We start from the raw sequence: 20,991 nt of genomic DNA, 5'->3' as shown, positions 1-20,991 counted from the left end.
TACGGGAGGTGTTGAACGCTACCTTCCCGCCAGCAACAACAAAACTTCACTTTGAACAAGCAGGAGAAGATCTAATAGCCTCCCATCAAACCAATCAATCAAAGCCTATTTATATAGCACCTTTGGTACAAGTGGATTGCAATTCAAAGTGTGTGTGTAATGAACTTATGAGGAGAAATATTAAACAAACAAAAAATAAAAGCCTAACATTATAATAATAATACAGTAAATATAACCCAGACCAAACAAACATTTTTTTATCCATGTTTAAAAAAATATATATATATTCTAGCTTATTTTGGAAGGCTGCTCCAGCACAGCATGTACCTAGTAATTTGACAAATGTCTTTCTGTCTGTATGTGGAAGGTATATCTTGCTAACTGTTCATCTAATTCACTTCACACTTGGCATGCATATTCTTAGGAGACACGGGAAGTGCAGTGAGGGGTTTGGTGTGATATGGTCATGTGATACGTTTAATATTAAGAGAAATTGAATAAACACCAGTGTGGCCAGTGCTCTGTAGTAGGTAGTGGGGACTGGGCAGTGTGACTTCTGTGGATCGATTTGAACATGTCTTCTTCCACCTCAGATAACTACATCAGTGGTCAGGAACTATGTGAAACTGCATGTCAAAATCGTTGCCAGATCATTTTGATAATTTCATTATTTTCATTTCCCCATATCAGACTGAGACAGACACAGACGGACCGACCAGTGATGGGTGCTGATCTCTGTGATGGCAGCAACATTCACAGAATCACTTCCTGTTTGGCAATTTGTCTTCAAAGCTTCAATGCTTTATATTGAGCTGAATTAGAAAGCTTTTATTTTGAAAAGTTGGTCTGAACTTGAGTCTGAAGATTGTGTCGATTGCTTAACAGACTGAAATAGCCGACATGCAATGTATGAAAAATAACTTGAGTTCAGTAAATCATTCAAACTTTTATATAAACCACACATGTGAACAGTATTGAAGCAAATTCAGTTTCATTTTATGAAAAAAACTGACTATAAAATCTTCATTGCAGGTAAATCAGGTAGTTTTCTAACTTCACTCTGCACCATAGATTGTTTGCACACAAACAATAAAAGGTGACAGTGTATTGTAGAATTGTTTGAGGAGGACTCACTACTGACAAGGAATAATTCTGAAGAAGCTCCAGAGCATTAACACAGGACAAGAGCAACAGATCATCACAAACAGTCACTGGTTATTATTAAAAGTCACATAACGGAAGGTTCTGGTTCTGTGTTTTGGAACGACTAAAACAGACAGAAGATATGAGGGGGCTTACTGGTTCATACAATAAAAGCATTTTTGCATTTCTCCATGTAGAATCTTAGAGACTAATAACAGTTTTTAAACGAATGTAAAATCCAAACGGCAGTCAGTGTAAATTCTTAAAGAAAGGTAGAATCAGAATGTGTGCAATGAATTACAGATTTTAATACATATTATTTATCAGCTGCAGGGAATCGTGAGACTGAGGTTCTGCACATCTGTCTGTAATTCTTCTCCTTCAGAATATTATGAGCGTAACAATGCAATTATGTTTTCATCTAAAGTCATCAGTCTGAACCTCAATCAGCTGTCACAAAGACACACACTGAAACACATCAGCTCAACTGATCAGCAAAGCATTGATCACAGAGCATGACAATATTTAGCACTTTGTATCTAACAGCCATAAAAGATTGCAATGTAAGCTTGGTTTTACCAGAGGGAGGTGGGGGTACTTATAGATCTTCCAAGGAGATTATGTTTTCATCTGTGTTCCTTTGTTTGTTAGTCAGTAGGATTACTCAAAAACAGCCAGTTTCCATGAAGCTGTGTGGAGGGGTGGGGTATGACCCAAGAAAGAACCAATTCAATTTTGGAGCATCTCTGGATAAATGCACAGGTCCAGGAATTTCTATTCATTTTCTTTAACTCTGCAAGATATACACATGTATGAGTGTATTGAAACCTCAAAAATCCACTAAAACAAGTATTTTTAAAATTGCCAGTAGATATGTTACTGTTCAGGTTGAGAGTGAGCTGCTAACTACCATGCAGACTAGAGCAACTTTCAGACATGCACTGAGCTCCGTAGGGGCTGTATGTGTGGTCGCAAATGTCTCCACCTGGCCCCCTAGCATAAAGTACGCAGAAACTCCAGAGGAGCCGATGTGAAAACGCAGCAGGTGATCCCCCACATGATTCATCGCGAGCGAGTGGAGGAGTTGTTGATGCTTCTAACAAGCGACAGATGCAAAAATGAAACAATAAAAAAGAAAACAAACATCTGCAGAAAAGCGGTGCAGTACATGTAGAAGATACAAACAAAGATGTCAAGACAGTTTGTGGGGATATGGGCTGACATCCTTGTCAAAGTGCTGTAAACAAAAATGTGATCTCTGCAGCGGAATAAAAACACTACATCCCGCCTCTGTCTGCTCCACCACCCGACACCTGAATCCTCCGGAGAATTCATTTTTTGTGAACGCATCTAAGCCTGTTATTCATGTGTGAGAGGAAATCTCTGGAGAAAATCCGGACATGGATCCATCACATCTTTTCCACTAGTTGGTGCTTCTGTCAGTGTCTGAGCCACTGTTTGTGATGCTTTGTTTGCTAAAGTGTGATTTTAAAACTTAGTGCAGCACACTCTCAGCAGGACTTTATAGGGAATAGCAGCTTGTTAGCATGGCCCCCATTGTTAGCATAGCTGTACCAAGTGGTTTGAAGCCCATAGCATATCAAAATGAAAAACCTTGGAGGCGATGCGTACCTTGTGTGTGCATTATACATGTCACCGCAATGTTTGCCCTTTAATTGTCCCCATTTCATAATGATATGGCTGCACCAGGAGAAATCCTGCCAACGCCGGTAATCGTAGACATCTCTATACATTTTTCACCATCCTGTTGATGTGACAAGCATAGAGTTCAGCTTAACACCTGCCCTGCTCCGTGAGAGCATACTGTGTCATCCCGTGTGTCCCCTTCGCCCCACTCCTGACTAATTAGCTCTTCCGCATTCAAATAAAAAAGATTTTCTGGGTTTTTTTACAGCGTCATTTTCACCATGTTTTTAGCCAGACAATTAATTGATCATGAAAGTTGTGGCGTTTTCGGTCAAATCTAATCAAGGCATGGCAAGTTTATTGGTATAGCACATTTAAACAATAAGGAAATTCAAAGATGATACGAAAACATATCAAAAAGATTTACAAGGGAAATAGAAAACGTTTATAAAATGAGAAAGTAACAGTGCAGTGTTAGAAATGAGTAATTGTTTGATTTAAAAAAGGCATGGAAAACAGGAAAGTCTTCAATACAGACTTACGCGGCGCTTAAAAACTGAACGCTGCTCCTCCATGTTTAGCTTGACTCTGGTGACAGAAAGCAGACTGGTCCCAGATGACCTGATGGTTGGGTCTGGATTGTTCATAACGTAGCAGTAGATCAGAAATATAGTTTGGCTCCAAACCATTCAGTGCTTTATAAACCAACAGCAGGATTTCGAAGTCAAGTTAAGATCTTTACCACTTTCTTGGTGCTAGTGATGACTCGAGCAGCAGCGTTTTGAATCAGCTGTAAAGCCGGATTTTATTTAAAATAAACTTTTTTAGTGGTCATTAATTATTCTGTCTTGTTTTGTAAAAACATCATGTCATTACTGAAACATAAGAGTTGTTTGCATTGTTCAGCTGTAACATCCAGTGTTAATGATCATGTTAAGCAGAGGCAACTTAACATGTTGGTTTACGGTAAGGGAGGGGTGGGGCTTATTTGAATTTCTGCCCGGTAACAAGTTAGGACACGTCCTGTGTGAGGAGTCCGTGGCTGCTGCGTCCGACAGGAGAACTTCACCGTCTGAGAGTTGTGAGAGTTTGGAAGCATCGACACCGAGTGAAACGGTGAGTGTGTTTGACCAAATAAAGTATTTTTCAGACAGCTCTCTGAGACGTGTTATTACCAAAAAGACGGTCCAGTAACAACACAGCTTAATTAAGTGTCAAAGTGCTTTCAATTTTCTGTCGGCTCACAGACGGCTGCCCACAGCGAAACGTTAACTTTAAGTTAAGAAAACATGTTAATTAAAGTTACACCAAATGAAATGGTGTGTGTGTAAAGAAAAGATTGTGGATAACTCTCTGGGAAAAGTGAGATAAACGCCGAAGTTAATGTTAGCTTGATGTTAGCATGCGTGTAGCATGTGCTTGGGGTCACGCTCGCTGTTCATACCGATTCAAAATGTGCACTGTGATTTGATGCACACAGCATTATCAGTTTCATTTAACTATTCAGAGGACTTGGTCATAAAGGGGTTAGAAGAGTTTTGCAGAGGAGTTAATGTTGGGTTGGATATTAATCATTTTAGTTATTTTTGGATGAAACAATGAGGCTAGTTAAACTGCTCACAATTTTTGCATGAAATGACCGTGATTGTAGAGCTGCAGGGTGGTATTGAAATACACACACAATACAGGAACAGTGGAAAGGAAACAACTTGAGCAGAAACTCTATGAAAGAGTTGTTCGGCACAGTCCGGCTCGTATTAAAATATTTTGATCCAAGAGCGGGAACGTTGGGCAGCTGTTCACAGTTCTAACAAGAGACCAAGGTCGGTGCATACCCATCATCTACTTGCATAGTTTTCACAGCTTATGTTATGACAACATTTTCCGAAAAGTTCTACTTTCATAATTGTGCCATCCAATCCAAATTGTGCTTGGTTGTTTCAGCTTTCATTAATAAACCATTAATTCTGTGTCATTAAAGCTATTTAACTACATTTTACTCTCTAAATGACGACAGAGTTGATATCCATACACCATTATTCTTGGTGACAACCCAACAGACTTCTTCACTTCTACTTCTTGTAAGTAATTTCTTTCTAAAGAGTATCTAAATGTATCTTGAAGGCTTAATGATGAACTTGTACAATTATTTGATAAACCATATGGGCATAGTCTTATACATAGCACACCGCGGGGCGGCAGTGGCTGAGTGGTAGAGCGTTCGTCCTCCAGTTCGATCCCCAGTCTTGCCCATCTGCATGCTGAAGTGTCCTTGGGCAAGATGCAAGATGCTTTTGCCCCTCGTAGAACCAAAAAAGTGCTGCTAATAGATGCACGGTGTGGGTGAATGGCAAACTGTACTGTAAAGCACTTTGAGTGGTCATCAAGACTAGAAAAGCACTATATAAATACAAACCATTTACATACAATTCAAATAATAAGATATTGTGCCACTTTTCATGTGAAAATGGTGGTTTCCAATCTGCCAAAATATGGCAGAAATATTCCCCTTCTCTAAGTAGCCACTGAGGCTGGATAGGTGCTCTTTTGTTGAGCTCAAACGGTTAGATATTTACACTAGTAAAATCCAATAGCAGTAGCCTTTCCAAGCTTTTTCGGCTAAATTGCTAAACATTTGTGATATTTATTTAATGAGATGCTCTTATGTTTATCTTCTTTACTAAGGGCTCTGATGATGATGACTCCTTCCTCCATATTGACATTGGGATCCTCCTTGTTGAGCATGAAGGTGCTGTGCTCTCATTTTCCCTGCATCTCAGTTCAGCCTCAATGAAGATCATCATCAAGGGAGAAGTTTTGATGGGCAACATTAGAGACCCGCCAAAGGCTATGTGTATTCTGTTTGGACTAGCATACGCACTTTATCTCAACTTCCCTAAGTCTATGAAGCTTACAAACGGTGCATGATAGTTCTTATGTGTCTTTATTTGTCTTTTGATTGACAAGCTTTTTTATTGCCCTGATAAAACGTTTGAATTGTTTTTGGTAACAATAAAATGCATTGGAGCATAAACATGTATTGTTTAATGTCTTACTTTCCATACAATTCTGTTTAAACTATGTATTTAACAATCTCATATGATTCAATTAAAAGACTGATTTTAAGTAGTGTTAAGTAAGTTTTGTTATTCATTATTCCTAAACGATGTTTGTGTGTTTTACTTAAAATTATAATTTCATTAAACTAAGAAATAATTTATGTTAACTAATGATTTTGAGTGAAGAGGGCTAATGTAAACTTGAATATGTGCTCTGCATTAATTATGTTTTTTAGTTAATACAACTTGACCAAGTTTTTCCAAATCCTGACTGTGTGGTAACCTTACCACACAGTCTTGATAAAGCAGAAACCTTTTGAATCTATGATTAATACAAAATTGAATATATAATATATTATTTTACAGAATTAAACTATTGACAACGTTAAACTTTCCTCTTATGTGTTTTGCTATTTACTGCACGTCAATAAACATCCACAGCAGTAAACCTAGTTTAACTGGCAGATTGAAGTACATCCACCAGCTCCTCACAAATCCAAGACATGAGGCTGGAAAACTGTGGCATACGAAGTTATCGTTGGCTTAATTCTGTCTTACATGTTCCATGGCAAGTTTTCAAACTCTTATCTAAACCGTAGGACTCAGCTTCTCGCAGTCAAATGGGAACATTGAACTATAGTTTGGTGAGCACCGTTTATGTTTGTGTGTACAAAAATTACATTTTACACATAAATTCTATTATTTAAAAAGGTTTATTTATGAATTTGTGTAAACACATTTCCCTTAAAGTATTTTCTAATTTATTTTTTCATTTTTACTATCTATTTTACTATTATCATCTATCCATAAGCAAATGCCCAGTATAGGGCTTTGGAAGCTGGCACTCTATTCATAATTCCATGGGGTTACATGTCAGGTGTATGTGCACACTGAGAAAGAACATTGTGTATTGTTTGGTATGTCCTTAGTATGTCTTTAAAGTCATAAGAGCTTCAGAGCATTTGTGCTTTTTCTTCCCTCTCCATCACTTTTCCTTCCATTTGCCTCTTTCCTTCTCATCACATTTAAGGCTTAGCCATTAGGACGAGAAGGTTTGACACTGAAGTGCCTGCTACATGCATCACAGTCCCTTAGAGAAAACTGAGGAGACGACCACACATGCACTCATTCTCTAGAGTGGGCATGAACTGTATTTTTGAGACACTTGGGGGACAATTGATGCGGCACACTGTGCAACAGATTATCAGCATTTTAAAAAAATCTTGTGGTGAATCACAATGGAGGATTTGATGTTTTATTAATCTGTCTAAAACTCACTGCAGCCATGTGTTATCAATGTCAAAAGATGAGTTATATGCGAGCGGGTAGCACAAGTGCACTGCACAAGGCTGGAGGAAAAAGATAAAAGATGACAGCATCGGTGAGCCGTCTTGAGTTGGGTTAGTTGGTTACTATGGATACCATACATATGTGCACCAGCTCTTGACACACACACTCTGTCAGAGCCCGACCTTCTTCAGCCCCCCCTTCACTGTCATAACATCACTCACACCCGGCCCACTCCGAGCCACCTCCCCACCAACATAATGACATTTGCATACAGATGTCTCACTTGTGCTGATAATGCATGCGACATGTGCATGTGTGTCTGTGTGTTAGAGAGTGAGAATGTGTATAGGATGTGAATGTAATCAGCTGACATCTAAGTACAGGTTGGGGCTTGAAGGCAAAGCAGCATGTGCAACCTTGTGAAAAAAAAATCCTCATTACAATCATTATCACCATCATTATCACAAGTACAACTTCTTTGGCTGGAACACACACACACACACACACACACACAGTTACTTAAGCACTCTGAAAAGTGAGAGTTTGGGGGAGGAAGACAAGATGGAGGGATGGGTGATTGAGGGAAAAAAACTCCTTCTAGTTTGCTGGAACAACTGTGCCTGGCAGACAGAAGTAAAAACGGGATTGAGTCAAAGTCGTCAGGCCCCGTTCCAAATCTGTGGCCCTACCCCCAACCTCCCTCTTTCACTTCTTCTTCTTGTAGCGTTTTCTTCTCTTGCCTCATGAAACAAGCCACCTACACTTTAGGACATCTGCTAAGCTGATTTTCTGGGGCTTAGCAGCACCACAGTAGTATCAAAGAGATTAGGTGAAACAACATCCAACTCTGGCTTTGTGCTGTGTTTCAATAACGCAGCGCTGTGCGACCGTGCGCATGTGTTTGTGCCTGTTCGCCTCCAGTGCGCCCTTGCCAGCTTGCTGTGTATGCGCGTGGGTGTGTGTGTGTGTGCATTACAGTGCCATAAGTCACAGAGCTGGTGTAATACAGTTGGATCTGGAGTGTGAGTGCTTCTTTGCGTACAAGGATTGAGAAAGCGTAACCAGAGAGCTGCTTCAGAGGATGTCTTAGTCTTTGTTTTCGTGCCAAGCCCATTATCACTGGAGAAAAATCATTTCCAGAAAATAAACTGTTGTTTGGCACCGCTGGAAATCCACTAAATGTTGGAGTTATTTTTGCCCTGTGATGACTAACAATCATATATTTGCCCTTAATGTGTTTTTACTCTGTTTATTTGTCTTACTTACTGACTCTAGATGCAGTTTTCACCATGCAGCACATGTTAATTTGTTTTTCCTCTGCCATACATTTGGTAATGAAAGGGTGCTTTATGAAGCGAAGTGACTATCTTACTGCATTATGCATGCATGATGGCTAACGCTTAGTAACTATCCACACATGTAATTAAGTAGTGAAATGTAATAATGTCATTTATCCCTCTGGGTTTAGGGTTTGAATAATTGCTGCCGAGTCAGCCTACTGCGCATTATATTTATGCGTGTATGTATGTGTGTGTGTGAGTGTGTGAGTGTGTGTGTGTGAGTGTGTGAGTGTATGAGTGTATGAGTGTATGAGAGATCAAGAGAGGGAGTTCTCATTCAGTTTCTTTCTTTCTTTCCTTCTGTCTTTCTTTCCAGCAGCTTTCACTTTTTGTGCTCACTAACTAGAGAAAAGAGAGTGGAGGGAGAGAAGAGGAGAGGAGAGGGAGGCTGGAGGAGGGGTGGGGTGGGTGTGTGTATGTGTGTGTGTGTGTGTGTGTGTGTGGGGGGGGTCATGGGGTTGAAAGAAGAAAAGAGAGCAAGCCAAAGAGCGTCGGGTGCTGTGTCAGTCTGATATTTTCCATAGTGACAGCTGGGCCCAGAAGCTCAGACCCTTTTCTTCTGGCACACAAAGCCCATTAAGTATGCCACTCGCTCAATGGCCCCCGCAGCCTCCAAATTGCTCCAAGCTCCTCCCTAAAGTGTGGCAGCCTTTGTCATTGTAATCAGGCCTTGTTTGTGAAGTGCTGCCTGTGTTTACCGCTGCTCAGGGTGCATATTTGCCCAGCCTGCTGCTGCTGGGTGAGCACAGGAGGCAGAGCGAGGGGAGAGAGGCTGAGAGACAGAGGAGAAGGCTGAAAGATGGGGGGAAATTATAGAAGTTGAGCGCTGGAAATAAAAAAGAGGAGGGGAGAGGAGATGGGAATAGTTTGCAGGCGTGAGCGAAGAGAGGATAATAAAGGATGCGAGGGTCAAGTGTGCAGAGAAGATGCGGCGCCGCAGGACAGAGGAAGGGAAGTGAGGAATTCAGCAGAGGGGAGGCCTCAAAGAATTTGACTCAGTGACTTTGGAGGGTGACGGGGGGTCAGGCGGTCGACCGCAGCAGGGGGGACAGAGTGTGAGACACAGGGGAGGAGTGTGTGGGCACAATGATGCTCGTCTGGACTGCACCGTAGACGAGGAGGGGTGGGATGGAGGGGGCTCATTCGCGACTCCCTGAGATGTGGCATCATGGCTGCACATCGAGGGATTCATGCTTGACGAAAAGTTAGAGGGGCAAAGTGACGGAGAGCTGCAGCAGACAGACAGAGGAGCGGAGCGATGTAATGCCTTTTGGCAGAGCTGACCCCATTCCACGTGTCACCCCACCCTCCCCACCCTCCACCCTTTGGGCAGGCCCAAGTTGCGGACCGGGCTGGGTGAGCAGGGGAGGGTCTCCAGCGATGACGGTCATCCAAAGTGGCATCCAGACCAAACTTTGTCTGTCTCTTGGCCTTTTCCACTCTCTCTCTCTCTCTCTCTCTCTCTCTCTCTCTCTCTCTCTCTCTCTCTCTCTCTGCGTGTGTGTGTGTGCGTGCATGTGTGTGTGTGTGTGTGCACCCTTTTAAAAATTCATAAGTCCCACAAAAGAGAGCGGAAGGAGAAGTGTAATATGTGAGTAATGAAGAGCCAGGGGCAGAGTGTGTCCTCGCCATGTGAAATATTTTCATACTACACCAACGTTGATTAAGTTAAAGTATAATTTAACAAGTCTGTCTTAAAACAATAGTCAGGTGCCTACAGTCACCGTAATAATTCCTAATGTTCACGCTGCATTTAAGAGACCCCCCTCCTAAAGTGTTTTCATTGTAAGCAGTCATAAACTAAATCCACTGTCCTAGTTCTGTGTAATAATACATTCCTAAATCACGCTGGATTTCTCTCGATGCCTGAGTGTGTCAGATAAATTAGGCATAATTTTCCAGTTCTAAACTTCAGAAAAGGAAATGAATAAGAAACACCGCAGCGCATAAACAAATGAGAATTTTATAACTAAAAAGACTGACACTGGAACAATAGTTAAGATAAATAATTTTCTATTTAGTTTTCAAGAAAAAACTGAAAACAAGAGTATCATTTGAAGATGTCAGAAGTACGACTGTGATTTTGTCCCACATCATTTCAATAAAATCATTTTTTGTCTAGGTGCATGGGACAAAAACCTGTTTAATATTCCATGTGGTCATATTTGAGTAAGTGTGATGCTATCCTTTGGTATGTTGGATGGATGTTTAAATAACTCAAGATAGACTTTTATAAAAATCCCTGGTTGAACCGCTGCGTCTAATGGGAGTTGACAGATATGAGTATGATCACGCTGCATGGATGTTAGAGAGAAAGAGACAGCAAGGTTGGGGGTGTGAAAGTGAGAGAGTGAGAGAGAAGTGGGGGTGGCATACAGCCATAGTGTTATAAAGCTGATTGTTATCATGAGACTGGGAACAGCACTCTGATGTCCATCTGTGCATGAGCCCAGGATGTGGGCTCTTTTTTCACACACATCCTCAGATAACGCAGTCTGAACTCCTGTTCCACTTCCACTTTCTTTGTTACGTCAATCACAAATCTGCACATTTATTAAAGTGGAAAACTTTACTTCCAACCGAGCGGCGACCCTTTTGTCTCTAGCAGCACAGTCAAAAGTTGTTAGTTTCTAAGATGCTGAATAGTGATGATAATGCGCCAGAGGGAACATTTAAGAGGACTTCTGAATAATGATGATGATGAGTGAAATTTCCATTAATTAGCTCACCCAGGTCATTTTCTCAACTAGGTCCTGTTCCCTGCTCTTCACTGTGTGTGCGTGTGCGTATGTGTGTATTTGTTTAAACTTTATTGTCACCACCATCTCCAGGACAGCTGGAGGCTATGTCAGAGTTCAGCTGCTTGTTATACAGAGCCAAGAAAAAGAGGAGAGGGTGTGTGTGTGTGTGTGTGTGTGTGTGTGTGTGTGTGTGTGTGTGTGTGTGTGTGTGTGTGTGTGTGTGTTTGGTCCTATCTGGGTAGGGGAACAGAAGGGTAGGGGGTGAATAGTAAAGTTAATAGGCTAATCAGAGCACCGTGCTCAAGAAGAATACAAGAGGCTGTCTGGCATCCTCAGATAAAAAACTTACTGTGGAGACCCAGCAGTCCTCCTCAGCAGCAACACCTTCTTTGTCCACACACACGCGTACACATCAAACCAATTTAATAGGCAGTGAATTCATACATATATATATATATATATATATATACATGTGTGTATGTGTTTCTGACTTATTAGTGCCACTGAAGCCGAGACGAGGAATTAAGAGAGATGTGAAGAGAGAGGGGATGTGGGCATGTTTTAGTTTAGTTTACATTAGTTAAGTTTAGTTTAGTATAAGTTGAGTAGTAGTTTAAGTTTTAGTTTGGTTTGAATTTAGTATTTAATTTAGTTTTAAATTTAGTTTTAATTTTAGTTTAGTTTATGTTTAGATTAAGTTTTTTCTTTAGTTTAGTTTAGTTTAGTTCAATTTAGCCAAGACTCTTAAGGACTCTTATTATGGTTTTATTCGGCTTCTCCAATGATTTTATCATCTTATAATATTTTTATTCTTTTTTTAAATTTCTTGCTGTTTTAAAATTTCCGTTGTATTTTCTCATCTCAGCACTGGCTGACCATTGCCATTTATATTTGTCAGTGAGCCACAGTAGTCGGCTTTTGTCCATTACCTGCGGCTGGCCTGGCTGAAAACAGACTCTCTTCCGTCTCTTTTCATTCAGTTGTTGAACGTCGTTCAGTTAGTGTGGTATTAGAGACCAAAGCAAAATGTCCTATTGTTGCCAGAGCTCCACAGAGACGTGTGATGGGGAATGTTAAACTACACTGAGGTGGTTTCTGGTTGTAAAAACCACAAATATATTTTCTTATGGATAAGGAAAACATTGGAACATTGTAAAACATAAGGCCTTTAATTCTTTTGAGCTTAATTCAGTGTAGTTTAATGACTCACAATTATTAAAGCCTACATAAAGGAATAGAATGAAACTATTCAAGCTTATAAAGTAGAATTAGTGAATTAACTGTATTTAGTTTGGCACAGTTGTACAGGTAATTCAGTTTTATGGTACAAAAGTGAATTTTGATTTGTTTCTCTCTGTTTAGTTTTGTGACGTGGTGAGAATGAGGGAGATTTCGTTTTTATAAATGTTATTGTTTATAAAGTTTCATACCTGAAAAAGTACATGCTATTAAACTAAAACAAATATAAAAACTAAACTAATTGAAACCATACAACAAACCTTCAAAGCACTGAGAAAATGTTTTGGTAATGTGCAGCTCTCCTGAAGAGACAATAGAAAAAAACAAAACAATCACATCATTAAACATGTGTGAAATAAAACGAAATGAAGAAGAAAAGCAGTAGAATGTGTTGCGGTTGCTTTACCCCCCATTACATCTTGGAGCGATGGGGATGGGGGTAATGGGAGCAAAGCAATTGGAGAGCTCATTATCTGGCAGACCATCTGCTATTGGGAGGGAGGAACTGTCTGTCTGTTCCAGACACAGGCACTCTGAATAGGCCTGGAGTTCCAGTGAAAATGTTCGCTCTAACTTACCTAAATTAGCTGTGCATCTGGTATATTTGGTCACGTGTGATCGAGGGGGAAACCTGCGGCGGGGACATGAGTAAAGGAGAGATGTGGGGAAATATTGAATAAGTTAATGTTGGGTTGAGGGTGGATTATGTGAGGCTGAAAGAATAAAGAACCTAAAAGTGCTCATCATTGAAACTGTGTTTCTGGTTGACTGTCATTTGTTATGTATTCGTTTATAGTTTTTTCTTTGCAACACAGTTTTATTTCTGATATGTGTGTTGTCATTGTGGACACAGTTAAAAGAACTTTGGATATGTTACATACTTGTCTTGCAGCATTAGAGGGTCAGTGAGCCTTCGAAAATTATGACCTTTTAATATCTTTATGGTTTTTTCTGATGATGGGTTTGTTTGGTATATGGAAGCATTTTATATTGTTTGGAACCGAATGTTTTTATTTGTTTGAGTCAACAATAATACTAACAAGTAGCATGTACACATTTGTCGATAGTTTCTGTTATTTGGAAATGTTCAGGTTGAGGTACTGCAGATCTAAATAGGAGTTTTATAAATGAAAGAGTTGTATGAGTAAAGTGATTTTATGTTTTAAATCAGATTCCAGGGGAGCTTATAGTGAGTGTGAGAAGTTGCGGGGCGCAGCAGATGCTCTTTGTTGCTGCTCAGCCCATTGTTGTTGAAAGCTGACACTGGAGCGCTGGGATTGGCTGCGACTCCCGGCAGCAGGAGGGCACAACCCCTCCCCTATTGGCTCCCCGGGCGTGTCAGTCAGTTGTGCGTCCCGCCCCCCTACCCGGCCGAGGGGGGAAGTTTGGAGTAAAGTTTGCGGAACTTTGTTTGGTGCTGGCAAAGTTGAGCGGCAGCAGTGTACGGCCGCTGCGGGACTGAAGAGAGACACAGGAGCACCGCAAACATGAAGCTGTGCCGCACTTTCCTGGGTTCGTATCACTCACTTTGTTTCCACTCGACAACTTTGACAGAGGAACTTACTGTTGCGGCATGTGCGTGTTTTCTGAGCTGACACTGATCTTCTTATTTCATTATTAGACTCAAGGCTATAGACAAATGTCATCTTTAGAGTCAGCAGCTCTGTTGAATTTCAAAATAAAAGTCTTTGTATTGTATTGAAAGAGGGTTATAGTTGTTTCTGATCACAGCAGCTGTTAAGTGTAAAACCTTTCTATCGTCACACACCAACATCTTTAAGTCGTCTTGTGAACTTCTCTTACTGAAACTAAACTTCCACCCCTGTGGTTAAAAAAAGAGAGAGAAATAATTTCTAGCCAGACAAAGGACAGTTGGTCCCTAGGGGACCGTGTGGCCCCGGTACCGTGGGGACAATGCCAAGCTGCGGGCTTATTAAAAAACTTTTTTGTTGTGTTAGTCTGTCGGCTTGTTCCATCTGTCGAGGGACTACAGGGGCCTCCCCCGGTCCCAACCTCAGCGCTCAGTCAGCTGCTGCCCCCATGTAATATTTATACTGGCTGCCTGTACAATGCAGCCAGCGCATATAGTCTGTGGTGACGTGAGCTGCAAAGAGCCGAAGGCCCCCGGGCCATCTGCATCTGCAGACGGACTTTTGTCACAACAGGAGGAAAAGTTTCCCCAGATGATATACCGTCTGCTCAGACGTCACCCTCTTGATCTCACTTTACTCTTATTTAGTTTACTTCTGACAAGCCATGATTATAGAAGTGAAATAATTCTTTATTTCTAGTTTACTAACAAACGTGAGGTGTGGTTTAGATTAAGTTGTGTAGTACTCAGATAGTACCTATAACAAAAGTGTTCTTAGTATGGTCTAGTTGGTTTTAGTTGAGTGACACAGATTTCACTTTGTCACAACAGGAGAAGAAGTTTTCCCATATGATAAAACGACTGCTCAAACATTTTTCAATCTCACTTTACTCTTATTTAGTTTATTGATTACTGAAGTGAATTCATTTTTTCAGTTTTAGATTAAACATGAGATTTTGTTTAGATTTTAGTTTTTTTTTTAAAATCAGTGTAGAAGTACTCAGTCACTTCAACTCATGAAAAAAGAGTTTGATATGATTATAGTGTGTTTTAGTTGGTTTTAGTTTAGTGACACACACTTTGTAACAACTGGAGAACAAGTTTTCCCTGATGACAAACAGCCTCCTCACTCTTGACCTTTTTGTTCATCTTAGTTTACTTTTATTATGTTTACTGGTTACAAGCGATGAATTAATTTTTTTCTTTTGTACTTTAGTAACAAACATGTTTTCATGCTTATAATAAGGTTTTAGTTTTTTTAATCAGTGACTTAAACTAATGAAAAGGGGTTTTCTTAGATTTTAGTGTGTTTTATTTAGTTTTAGTTTAGTGACACACAATAGGCCTACACACAAATAGAGGCACAAAAGTTTTCTCAGCTGTTTATGAAGAGTTTTGTTTGAGTTTCGTTCTTTAACATAAAAGCTAATCAAAGCCAAGAAGTCATAGCATTTATCTTAGTTTAGTTTCATTTGTGACAATTCAGGCTTAATTTAGCAATAAACAATCTCCTTATTGAAAATCAAATCTTAAAAGTGAAAGGACTTGAGATAAAGTATTAAAGTGCAACAATTAAGATCATTTGGTAAGACACACAATTAAATAAATAAATTGATGAAGTGAAGTTGGTTTCAAAAACAGATTTGTGTAACTCCAGTAAACTGAAGTCTGATATCACAGCTAATGAGGCAGATAGTTAGTGAGAACAGCGAGCAGACAAAAGCCTTTGTTAGTTCAACAATGAGCTGGAGGGAGGTTTTGTGTGTGTGAGTGTGTGAGTGTGTGAGTGTGCAGGCCTGAGAGGGTCGGAGCTGTCCGTGGTTCTGAACTCAGACAGACACGGAGGTCCTGCTCTGTGGAGCTGTCTGCAGTCCTGAACCCAGAGCACAGCAACTAGAAGAACAACACGAGTGCTGTGTAACATGCACTTTCTATCTATTCTGTCATCTTCAGAAATATGTTTCACTCTCTCCTTTAAGCTGACCTGTAGGCCTGACTTTACACACCCACACAGGGCCTTGGATTATTATTATATATTTATTTATTTATTTATTTATTTATATATATAGATATAGATATATACACACACATATCCCCTCTTTTGTTTATTCAATTGTCAATACTGTTGTTGTGTGCGTCCTCTCTCTCCACGCCCACAGTCTGAAATCATACTGATGCGCCGTGCACGGCCGGTGATTGATTTCAGCTCCAATGCATAACAATGGGATTGCACAAAAAGAGCCTGCTGCAAAGAGATAAGAATTTAATAGAATTTCTGAAAGCTGAAGGTTGGGCTTTTTGAATATTCCCTGCGTACGCGGCGTGGAGACAGCAGATAAAGGATGGCATTTGTGGGGACTATTCTCAAATGGCTTGTAATGAATGGTTGTCATTTCCACTAATGGTTTCAAAACAGCGGAGCAAAAGCACGGTGTGAGCAACATTTGGGAGAGACTCCAAGTTTGTACTGTTCAGACCGGCTGTTTGTTGTAAGAGCTGCACTGACAGCGGGCGTTATTCTGTCAATGAGCTCTCAAAACTATCCACAGATCTCTGACTGACAGTGATCACTCCTCTGACAGCTCCAAACAAACCTCACAACCTGATATAAACAGTTTCTCTCTATTGCTGTTTTTTCTCCTCCAGTGATAATTCAGATTGATATCCACCCCCTCCCCTCCCCCGAGCGTATATAATTTTTATTTAAGCTCCCTCTGAGACTCGCCTCTCTGCCTATATGTCGTTAAAACCCCTCTTTCGTACACGGAGGAATTATCGGATGCTGATAACTGCACACAAGTACTACATCAACTCCCAGTGTAAGAAAAAAGTGAATGAATTTCTGGAAGGTACCACTTTCCAGGATGTATGTGAGTGTTGGATTTGGGGTGTGTGTGTCTGTGTGTGTGTGTGGAGTGGGGGGTGAAGGATGGATTACAGCAGCTATAACCCCCATAATGCATTTGCGGAACATCAAGAAGTTGTCAGCGGGTGAAATGTATAAAATATGAGCTCATTGTGGTGTGTAATATTGTGTTGGCTGTGGAGCCCTGCAGGGGCTGGAGAGATGCTTCTCTAAACACTGGCTGTGATATGATATGATGTGCAGGAGACTGCTCATCAATGTGAGAAGTGTGTTTTCATATTTCGGGTGAATGTTGCGAGAAAAAAAAAAAAATTGTAGTTTGAAGTCCTCCGTTGTGTTGGCTCAGATGGTGTGTGTGTTTGAGAGAGAGAGAGAGATGGATGGAGGGAGGGAGAGGGTGCGAGTGTGTGTGTGTGTGTATATACATATGCCCATTGAGTTAGTGTGTAGTAAGGGGGACCTGAAGCCCTGCCCATGTGATGCTGGAGGTTTTACTACAGCCTCCGTGATGTCATGGCAAAGGGCGGAGGCAGCAGATCGGAGGGGTGGGGGAGTGGAGAGGGGCTGGGGGTGGAGGGGGGGTTACAATGGCTCACGAGGGAAAGGTAAGTCAATATTACGTTTTTTTTTCTCGCTGACAAAGGCAAATGAAGCCATGTTTTTTTTGCTTACAAACAAGTAACATCTTAACGCCCTCGGTATACAGAGCCGTGCGCCGCCGATGCGCTGCGTTTAGGAGAGGTCGCCCGGACAGCTTCCCCATCCACTCCTCATTATTTACCACATCTGGACGTTTGTACCGGGATAGAGGATCGCCTTTAAAAAAAACATTTACTCGGGATATTTTTGGGGGGTTTTAACAAACTACTTGAAGGCGACCTGCAACTCTTACCAAACACAGCGAGGACGCAGCAAACCTCAGAGGAAATATTGTTGAAGGTAAACAGAAATGAACGCCGCTTATGTTTGGATTGTAAACTGCAATTTTTTGTTGTTGTGGTTATTACGATTATTATTTGTATTTATAGATCTAAGGCCTTTTTTGGCGTAACTTTGCTGTGTCTCTGCACCCTCACAGCCTTTTAACGCAGCACCGACAGCGCGGTGTTTGACCGAGATTAGTGCTGTTTTTCACATTTTCATATTTTCTGATTCCTCCGGTATGAATGAAAACTTGCACTCATCTACGACCTCTCAGCAGTTTGACCGGTATCTAGTCTTCTTTAAAGCTTGGATGTGTGCAGTGGGTTTATTCTGCTAGTAACGTGTGGGAACTATAGAGGAGATGCTGGGTTTTAGCCCTCAGAGGTTGCTCACATTTACGCTGACGCCTCATAGTAAAGTGGGAGCGAACCAACCATGGCGCTTTCTCGGAGGCTCGGTGCTGCGTGGTGTTTACCCACCTCTCCGTGACTCTGCCTCTGTTGTGGATATATGTTGCTTCATCTGCGTGTGTGTGGGGCTGAGGAAAACACACTCGGTCTGAGAATGGGCCACGTTATATTCCTCTGAACGCTCTTTACGCACGGAGTCACAGCCCGAGTGTCTTCTCCTCACTGTCCTCTAGTTTCACCTTCTGTATCTCCAGGTTTCACTGTACTGCTGCGCGCACTGCACGAGCCGTGCGTCGCTTTCTGGCTGGTTACAGTAAAAAGAGTTTAGCACAAAAATTGTGTTATTATGGGATGTGACACTGGGCGTTGAGCAGGACTCCGTCCCCTGTTTGTTTGTGCGTGCGTGCGTGTGTGTGTGGATGCACGGACAGATGGATAGATGGATGGTGTGTGTGTGTGTGTGTGTTTGAGAGAGGGAGGGGTTGGCCATTTGATCCTCTGCAGCAAAAAAACAGAGATGCTCTCTTCAAATGTCAGCCGCCTTTAGTGGTGCGCAGATGGAAAAAAGTCCTCTGAAGCGCACTGGAAATAAACAGCTCCATCCAGCTGCACATTTCACTTGATTTCGAAGCGGTCACCTCGTCGGATTCAGCCGGTGCGGGGCAGAATATGAGCCCGTGTGTGTGTGTGCGCGCGTGCGTTTTCCTTTACTATCCACCCCTTCTTGTTTTGCTTAGATGGCCACGTAATGCGCTGTGTGTGCGCCTCTGTCAAAGCACCTGCGTCCTAAGATGGAGGAAAGAGATGAGGGATGATGATACGCGGTGTTATGTCACCCGCTCTCGGAGCCGCTGTAGTGGCCTGTGAGGCTGCTCGCTGCTCTGATGGGAAACTTCAGCTGCGAGTTGAAATGTTGGAAAATCACAGAGAGGAGGAATCAATCTGAACTTACTTTCCATGCACTTCACTGTTTCTGGTTCAAAATGACCCACCTAAGAAATAACGGAGGCTTGGCTTTTCAGGCAAAAGTCTTTTCATTGACAAATAAAGGCCTTTCTATAATGATGTTGGACTTCTGCTGATGGTGATGTTTTCGATGACTTTAACTACTAAAATCACAGACATCTGTTCACCGGTGCAGCTTGAAAATGTGAAGCTGCAGTTGTAGCTGTGTTTGAGGCATTTGTGTTTAATTAAAACTCATGAAACTGCACAGAGGGATCCTTATCTCCGAGTGTTGTTCTGCTTAATGCAGAATGAATAGTGAGGTCAAAATGAAATGCATCTTAGGCAAAAACGATAAGACACCTATTGTTTCTCCTCTGTTTACTTTTCCTGTGAAATGTAGCCCTAGTTTCAGGGGATTACAGAATTAGGTTATTGGTGCCTTATGCTGTTAGTGGAGGCGAGAGCAGCAGAGTATAGAGCTGCGTTTTAGCACAGCCCCTGATATGAAGTTGCTTCTGTTATTTTTTTCTTTTTAGTTACAGTGATAGGAGGAAACCTCTCTATTTATGAAGGGTTGAATAGCCCGTGGTGAGGACAGCAGGTGCCGGAGGAGAGAGCGCAATAAACATGTTGGAGGAGCAGCTGGGGCCAAATTGCACCCTTGTCATTCAAAGCCTATCAGAAATCTAAGCAATACAAGCAAAGGTCAGGGTTGGCCAGGCTTTCAATGGAGAGGAGGCATTTAAAATGAAAGCCTGGAAATAATGGATTTCATGCCCTGCATTAAAAGGGAAGTAAATTAGACAGAAAGAAATGAAAATTAATTAAAAAGTAAGGAGAATCTGCAGAAGAGCATTACGCACAGGAGTGTTTGGAACATCACAACCTGCAGCCTTGGGCGGGGGTCTTTTAGGTGCATTCTGCCTGACACTGCCTTTCTTGTTTTATTTGACCTTCAGGCTGTCATACGAAAACTGAGGTTAGACACCGCAAGTGAAGAATTTGAGAGAATTTATTTATTTTACTTCTTATCTATAAATGACAAATCCAATTCTGACATCTGCCAGATAATCCTTTCACTCTGCCCCCTGCTGACACAAAGAAATCAGTGAGTAATTTAAGACTGTCCCGCTCTGCAACTTTTGATTTCTCTGCCTCTTCAGTGTGGCTCTCTGTAATCACACAAAGTTGTATCTAAATCCTGCTTAACAGGACCAGGGGTGTACAGCTGGCCCCGGCCCTGTATGTACACTAATACTGTTACAGACAGTTCACCCTGGTATTTAATCTAACTATGGATTTAGGCGTCTTTGCTCCATTGTCCCATCACTGTAAGCTGCAGACTGGTAATGGAATTACTGGATCCTAAACTTTGTTTTCTGCTAGGATAAGGTCTTTTGTATCAGTTTTAAAGGCTAAGTGTTTATTTTTGGACTGATACTATTTTCATCGCAGAGAACAATAAAGAGTTTCTAAACTTTGCCTCCCAGGAATGCAAACTTTATAAAAAAATAATAATAAAAAAACACAAAATCCTGGTAGTGAAATATGATTCTGTTTTAATCCATTCATTTTGTATTCGTCTTTCTCCCCCCGGCCTCCCTCGCTTCTGATTAGGCGAACCTCCCTCGCGAACGGCTAATTGTCTCATACTCCTCCAATTTTCACTGCAAAATAACGAGCTGTGAGTCTTTTAGGTGGGAATGAGCAGCATCGGATCAAAGAATAAGAGAGCACATATCCTGAGCAGACATGGCTCAAATTAGTTTGTTGTTTTGTTTTCACAAGAGGAA

General features: G+C 41.3%; 1 protein-coding gene and 1 long non-coding RNA gene across 8 annotated transcripts in view; both read left to right on the top strand.

The window, feature by feature from the left end:
• LOC124851966 overlaps positions 1 to 5,824 on the top strand; it is a 60,003-nt gene extending 54,179 nt beyond the window's left edge. For both annotated transcript variants that reach the window (XR_007032789.1, XR_007032788.1), the window contains exon 5: positions 5,476 to 5,824. This is a non-coding gene — a long non-coding RNA (uncharacterized LOC124851966). The remainder of the gene's footprint in view (positions 1 to 5,475) is intronic.
• Positions 5,825 to 17,520: 11,696 nt separating this feature from the next.
• The window catches only part of myt1b (myelin transcription factor 1b), a 38,914-nt gene continuing 35,443 nt past the window's right edge, over positions 17,521 to 20,991 (top strand). For all 6 annotated transcript variants that reach the window (XM_047340318.1, XM_047340321.1, XM_047340319.1 and 3 more), the window contains exon 1: positions 17,521 to 17,855. The gene's annotated coding sequence lies outside the window, so the exon portion shown is untranslated. The remainder of the gene's footprint in view (positions 17,856 to 20,991) is intronic.

This window comes from Hippoglossus stenolepis, chromosome 6 (assembly GCF_022539355.2).
Source record: "Hippoglossus stenolepis isolate QCI-W04-F060 chromosome 6, HSTE1.2, whole genome shotgun sequence".
Classification (NCBI taxonomy): Eukaryota; Metazoa; Chordata; class Actinopteri; order Pleuronectiformes; family Pleuronectidae; genus Hippoglossus; species Hippoglossus stenolepis.
Note: the sequence above shows the minus strand (reverse complement) of the source record. Positions and strands in the feature narration are given on the sequence as shown.